This window comes from Mus pahari, chromosome 4 (assembly GCF_900095145.1).
Source record: "Mus pahari chromosome 4, PAHARI_EIJ_v1.1, whole genome shotgun sequence".
Taxonomy (NCBI): domain Eukaryota; kingdom Metazoa; phylum Chordata; class Mammalia; order Rodentia; family Muridae; genus Mus; species Mus pahari.
Window position 1 is genome coordinate 77,669,214 of NC_034593.1, and position 6,894 is coordinate 77,676,107.

General features: G+C 48.5%; 1 protein-coding gene across 4 annotated transcripts in view; it reads right to left on the reverse strand.

The window, feature by feature from the left end:
- Positions 1 to 6,894, reverse strand: part of Kirrel1 (kirre like nephrin family adhesion molecule 1) — a 92,130-nt gene that overhangs the window by 63,891 nt on the left and 21,345 nt on the right. The window contains exon 1 of one of the 4 annotated variants that reach the window (XM_029537578.1): positions 2,478 to 2,526. The exons of the other annotated variants lie outside the window; for them this stretch is intronic. The gene's annotated coding sequence lies outside the window, so the exon portion shown is untranslated. Of the gene's footprint in view, positions 1 to 2,477; positions 2,527 to 6,894 lie in introns of those variants that run through there. 4 annotated transcript variants of the gene reach the window in all.

Consider the following 6,894-nt stretch of genomic DNA (forward strand, 5'->3'; position numbering starts at 1 on the left):
TCTCTCTCTCTCTCTCTCTCTCTCTCTCTCTCTCTCTCTCTCTCTCTCTCTCTCTCCAAGCTGCCTGCTACTCAAAGAAGGGACAATTGATGGCCCTGCCTGGTGGGTAAGGGATTCTCCTCTGCCCTAAAGTGCCTTTCTACATATTCAATCTCTGTGCTATATTTGATTGAATGCTGTTGGCGTTAAACAAAATCTTATTTAACTGTGAGCTCCTAGGAAGATAGTAAGCACATGGCAGTCATTCACCTGTTTCCTCAACACCTGGCACCCTGCAAAGGCCTGCCAAAGTGACAGTGAAATGAAAACATGTTGTTGATATCTAGAACAACAGATATGCATCAACAGGAGGGTAGAGGGGAAACAAACTGACAAAGTCTGGCACAGTCCACACAGAGAGAGCAATCACAAACACTCCCTAGTATCTCAAAGGACGGTTGGGCTACAGAAGGAATGGCTATGGACACCACTTGCACTTTTGCCCTTTCCAATATCATGGCATGACCATCCAGGCCCGGGACTTTGCATCTGGGTGGAACTCTTAATGGCTGCAGGCCAAACCAGGGAGAACTGTAGAAGACACCTAGAACCCTGGAACCCTATCACTGAGAGGGCTCCACTGAAACCCTATCACTGAGAGGGCTCCACTGGAACCCTATCACTGAGTGGGCTCCACTGGCTCTTCTCCACCCTTCCCATCCCAGGTTCAAGATCTAGCCTCCTTTGACCCACACTGAGCATATATAGATCAGGAATCCTGGGAAGGAGCAAGCTGGAAGCCAGTTAGGCCCACATCACTTCAGCAGAAGCCCTATAGACACCCTCACACAAGACAGAGAGTGGTGAATATGGTGAAGGTGTGCAAGAAGCCTGGCCCAACAGAACCTACCTGAACATGTGGCCCTTGGCCTCCCTCCATAAGGTTAAGGCACTGTCTCACCTCATCTGTACCTGGCACAATCTCTCTAAGATCGTACGGGGACTTAGTTCACTTCTTCCCAGGGCCTTCCATTTTGGTGGTAAGGAAAGATCCAGGGCAAGTCCTGACTTTTAGGAGTTGGCACATCTGCAGCAGGGATGCAGGAGTGGTTAAGGTCACTCTAGCCAGTGCAGCTCTGGGGGCCAAAGACAATAGGTAGGGCTAGGAATCTAGTTTACTTGTCTCGTGTGTAAGAAGCTCTGGGTTCCGTCTCCAGTACCACATAAACTGGGTGCCATGGTATAGGCCTTTAAGCTAGCTCTCAGGAGGACAGAAATTCAGGTTATCCTTGACTGCATAGTGAGTTTGAGGCCAAGCCTACATAAAAGACTAGGAGAAACTCTCTCTCTCTCTCTCTCTCTCTCTCTCTCTCTCTCTCTCTCTCTCTTACACACACACACACACACACACACACACACACACACGCAACCATAACAAAACAGTGGCAGCACTTAGCCATAGCAGGAAGAACCTTTGCTAGAATGGAAGTCAGTAGTCAGGTCTTCCAGCCTGGCTAAGGGGTGTGCTTTGAGCAGGTCACATTCCTTTTCTGGTTTTCAGTTTTCTAAACCAGGAACCAGATCACCTCTAAGGTCCCTTCCAGGACTGACACCCTGGAACAGGGTAGTTATTCAACACAACAATTTCTGCGGCAAGATTCCCTTCTTCTGGACATCTGTAATGTTCTCCACATCCCTCCACCCTTCTAGCTGCCTTTCGTGGGAAATGGCCTCTCTAATCTTCTTTGATCCTTACCTTCCCCCATCCAGGTGTTTAGCAATTGGAATGTAGCCTCCCTGGCTGACCTACCGTTCAAGAACCCACAGAAGCGGCCCACTAAGAAGCCAGGTGCATATGGCTTTCCCAAGCTCCACCCCTCGGCCACAGTCACTCACACCTGGAGTGGATTTCTTTCCTCTCCTGCAACCCAAAACTCTTGGCTCCTCTGAGCCTTGCTGTGAATTTAACCTCGTTCGGAAAACCTAACCAAACCAGCACCATCCACATCACAGCCGATCCCATCTCCTGAACCAGCACCATCCACATCACAGCCGATCCNCAGCCGATCCCATCTCCTGAACCAGCACCATCCACATCACAGCCGATCCCATCTCCTGTCTTTCTGGTGTTTAACACCTTGAGTCCATTATATGTATATGCAGCATATATGCTGCATATAATGTATGGTTTGAATTATATGTGCATCATACATATACACATATATGTAAGCATATTTATATCTATATATCTATATCTAGCCATATATGTAACAATGGGCACTCTTCTGAAAGTTTCAGGTTAACAGTGGGACTAAGGAGAGTCCCACCCATTCCTTCCACGACTGTCATGCTATAACGTTCCTAAGGGCCTTGTGGTCTCCTCCAGAAGGTGAGACTAGAGAAAGGTAAAAACATACAACTGTAACTTATTATGGAAAGGAAATGGTACCCAGTGGAAAATCATGTGTATGAATGCCTCTTTCCACCCACAGACTTACCCAAAAAAGTTGCAGGTAAAAAAGAGCTTCAGCTACTAATCATCGCCTTTAATTCCAGCACAGGGAAGCAGAGGCAGTCGGGTCTGTGAAGGGCAGCCTGGCCAAAATATGGAGGTCCAGGCTAGTGAAAGCCACATAGTAAGACCTTTGCCCACCACCACCGCCACCACCACCCCAAAAAGAAAAGAAAAAATAAAAGTAAAGAAAAAAGTCTTTGCCTCGCCCAATTTTGTCATGTTAGGAGTGTTGGAGGCCTGAGGAGGTTAGATAGGTTTTACAAAGTTAAGAGCAGACTCAGGAAGAAGACAAAGATGCGGGGTACCTCGTCCACACCTTGGAGAGTCAAACCAGAAGCGTGGAGCAGCCAAGCGGAAAGTGAAGAGCACGGAGCCAGTCGGGTGGCTTCTGCTCTCTCAGTGAACCCTGGGTCGTGGTCACCGAGAATGGGGATACAGCAGCTGGAAGAATGAAAATATCTCATATTTCTCATTCCCAAAACGGACAGCTCTGGGACACAACATTTTTTGACGCAATGATTGAGGCTTTGGTTGAGATGCCAGCCCACTCTGGTCATTTTTAGGCTGTTGAGGCTCAGTCCACAACATTCTAGGCTCAGCCCATGTCCCAGGATGGGTAGCGACAGCAAAATCACAGCGGATATGGGCCGCTGCTTCTTCCTCCTCAGACCCACAATTCCTCCGCTCTCCAGGCAGCCCTATCATTAGCTGTAATGAAACACGGATCTCAGTCATCTACCGTCTATCACGCCACACCAGCAGGGGTGTGGGCCACACTGAGGTCAGTTCTGATTGGTGCTGGAACTCATGGTGGAGAATTTTTAGCGGCAACTATTATGCTATAGGGAAGATAACACACACACACACACACACACACACACACACACACACACACGGTTTTCATCTTCTCAGAGTACATGTTACATGACAGCATGAATTGCTGAGCTGGAGGACAAACCAGACTGTGTACTGAACATCCATTACAGAGACTCGACAAATGGATAATCTCACCCCCCAGGACAGGGACATTAACTCAACAAGGTTGCTATTCTTCCCAATTGTGTGAGTGTGTGTGTGTGTACTTACTGTGTAGCAGCTGCTCTGTCACTCCACTATGAGGTTAATAACATAACCAAGTCACATTCTGTCTCCTGAAGAACAGAGAGCACCTGGCAGTAAACAGCTCACTCTAGTTCAGCAGGGACAGAATCTACCGAGGTACAAGCACTTGCTCTGGAAGCCCAAGGGGATGGATGGAGCAGTTAGTCTTTGGGAAACTTAGAAGGCTCCCTGGAGGGCTTGCAAAATGCATCAGGATGGCAGACCTGGGCAGAGGAGGCCTGGGCTGCCCTGCCCGGGACTCGGAGGGGCACCATGCAAATAGACCCCTATGACTTAGGAGGGATCTCATCTGAGTGAGGCCAAGCACAAGCCTCAGGGGTAGACAGGCAGCACCCCTCCTGCCCACTCCATGGAGCCACCCCAATCTCCTCTTAGTGAGCTTCTTCTTAAGGAACTTTCCTCTCACTGAGAGCTGGAAGAAAAAAAAAAAATTCACCCTGGGAACACATTCCTGTGCGAGTCCACAACAGTTTATTTTCAACTTCAAAATTACTCAATTCAGCACTAATTTTTCTGGGATTCCCACATCTGGGGACTTTTTCTTCGGGAGGATTGTTACACTGGGGGCTTTTGTTTCAGCAGGCCGCCCCTCTAAACCCTTTTAATTGAGCCTGTTTTAAAACAAAGGGAAAAGAATCAGGAGAGGAGGCAGCTCCCTTTGCCTCCAGCCCCTTGCCCCAGCTCTGCGGTTAACACTCAGCAATGATCCTACAAGCCTGGAATCTGAGGAATTTCCTGCCTGTGCTCCCTGGAAGAGCAGAGAGAGACCTAGCAATTAGGCCTCCAGTTTCCATTCCCGCCTTCCTCCACCACAGCCAGTGGACTGAGTGAAAAGCTGGTGGAGGGCCGGGGAGGACCGCATCTGTACGGCCTGCGGCTGAGACAGCGGTGCTCAAGGTTACTCTCTCCTTCCTTTCTCACCGATCAATCACACCTTTTCCTTTGTCTGCCTGAGAGAGTGGGAACAGCAAGGGACATGAAGAGTTGTAATCCTTCCTGAAGCCATCTTGTTTTCCAGCAGTGTTTCTCCCCTCCCCCCAACACCACAGGGGTCCAGGCACTCCGAGACCGCATATCCCATCCTCTGGGGCTATTGTCCTTTGCCCTAAGCCCACATGCTTGTCACGGGTCTGTTCCAGGGAGTATGTCACAGGACTGCCTGCCCCAGGCAGTACGTCTGTCTAAGGGATTTCTAAGAGGCAGGGTAGAGGCTATAGACCTCTGTATTTTGGTTCAAGTCAGAGCCAGTGAGGCAGGAAGAAGAAAGGCGTTCCAGGTTGTCTGAAGGAACCACACACAGGTTACATGGGTGCTGCAGCAGCTGTGTGTAGCAGAAGCAACTTTCTCTTCTAATTATGCTTTGTTCCGGCTAACATTGAAATCAGTTCCTATGCTCTCATGACTTATCAATTGGTGGCCAGGTACTAGGGCCAAAGCAGCCTGGGACTTAAAAACTTGCCACAAATAGTTCCCAAGCTGGCCAAGTCAATCCCTTAGCAGGGCCTGCTAGGCCACCTCTGTGGGGCCTTCTGCCAGAGCGCTGTCCCCCACTCCCTTGCCCCTGTAGACTCTGGAGATTCCTGCAGTCCAGGGTTCTGTTGGGAGCACTTCCTCATTCTAGCTGTCTCATAGCACTGTATCCCTAGCTTGTATGGAACCTACTTTAAAAGCAAAGGCTATTCTGAAACCCCTGGTCCTCCTGACTCAGCGTCTCAAGTGCTGAGTGAGAACCAGACCTAGCTAATTGTCTCATTCTTATAATGCATTTATTTTTATTTTATGTGCATTGGTGTTTTTGTCTGCATGTGTTTGTGTGCGGTGTCAGAATCCCTGGAACTGGAGTTACAGACAGCTATGTACTGTCATGTGGGTGCTGGGAATTGAACCTGGGTCCTCTGGAAGAGCAGCCAGTACTCTCAACCACGGAGCCATCACTCCATTCCCTGATTGTCTCTTGATAGCCTTCAATAATCCTCCATGTAACTCTCTACTGTCTCTCTTCATCCACTCAGAGAACATCTCTGAGTTGTCTCTGCCCAAAGACTCAGAAACGCTAATGGTTGCAGTGACGCAACGCCTTCCCTGTCTGCCATCTTAGTCCACGGCGGCAACGGGGCAGTGATCTCCCTGCTGACCAAGAATGTGGCCCAGGGGCTGGTGAGATGGCTCAGCAGGTAAGAGCATCCGAGTGATCTTCCAAAGGTGCAGAGTTCAAATCCCAGCAACCACATGGTGGCTCAAACCATCCTTAATGAGATCTGACTCCCTCTTCTGGAGTGTCTGAAGACAGCTACAGTGTACTTACATGTAATAAGTAAATAAAATCTTTTTATTAAAAAAAAAAAAAAAAAAGAATGTGGCCCAGTCCTCAGCTCTGCTCACTGGCTTCTCGTGCCCTCTCCACAGACAGAAGGCTGGGATGACAACCAACACTCAAGACCTCTACCCCCAGCCCCTGGAGTCTCTGAAGGCTCTTCACAGTTCTGATACAGTATGGAACTAAAATGGCCGCTTCCTGCTTCCCCTTCCTTCTCTTGTTGAGAGTCTTTGCTCTCCACACACTCTGTCAGCCACAGACCAACCAGACTCCAAAATCCTCCACTACCTCAGTGGGAATAGCCACCGATCTACACATTTCCTCCAACTCAAGATATTTGTCTTTTGAGGGCCGATGGCCAGTTCCCCCAGCCCTGCCCTGCCCTGCCCTCGCATTCCCTTCAAACAAAGCTTTCCTGTCAGGTTTTGACCCTGATGAAGATTCTTAACTGATTTTTTTTTTTTTTTTTTTTTTTTTTTTTGCATTTCCTTTCCCCCTTCCTCTCTTAATTCTGAAGGGTCTTTTGTCTTCTGAGTCAAATAGTTCAGACTGAGAGCTCTCTCTCTCTCTCTCTCTCTCATAATCAACTGGGAAAGAATGAGGGGAGGGGACGATAGAGGAAGTGGGTACAGGTCTGGAAATTCAAGGCCAGCCTGGGCTATATAAATATCCTTCTTCTAAAACTAAAAATAAACAAATACAGGTTGTATGTAGGGGGTAGGGGACCCAATTATGAAATTATTTTTTTATTTAAAAAAAAATCAATGGAAATAAAAAAGGGGGGTAGGCCTTGAAAATGTGAAAGGAAAAAGAGGACCCTGGAAGGAGAGGGGAGGCAAAAGAAGGAATAGAAAACGAGGGAAGCCTGCAGACTTCTTGAGCAAAGGAGAGAGACAAGACATGTATCCACTGAGGGGGAGAGAGAGAGAGAGAGAGAGAGAGAGAGAGAGAGAGAGAGAGA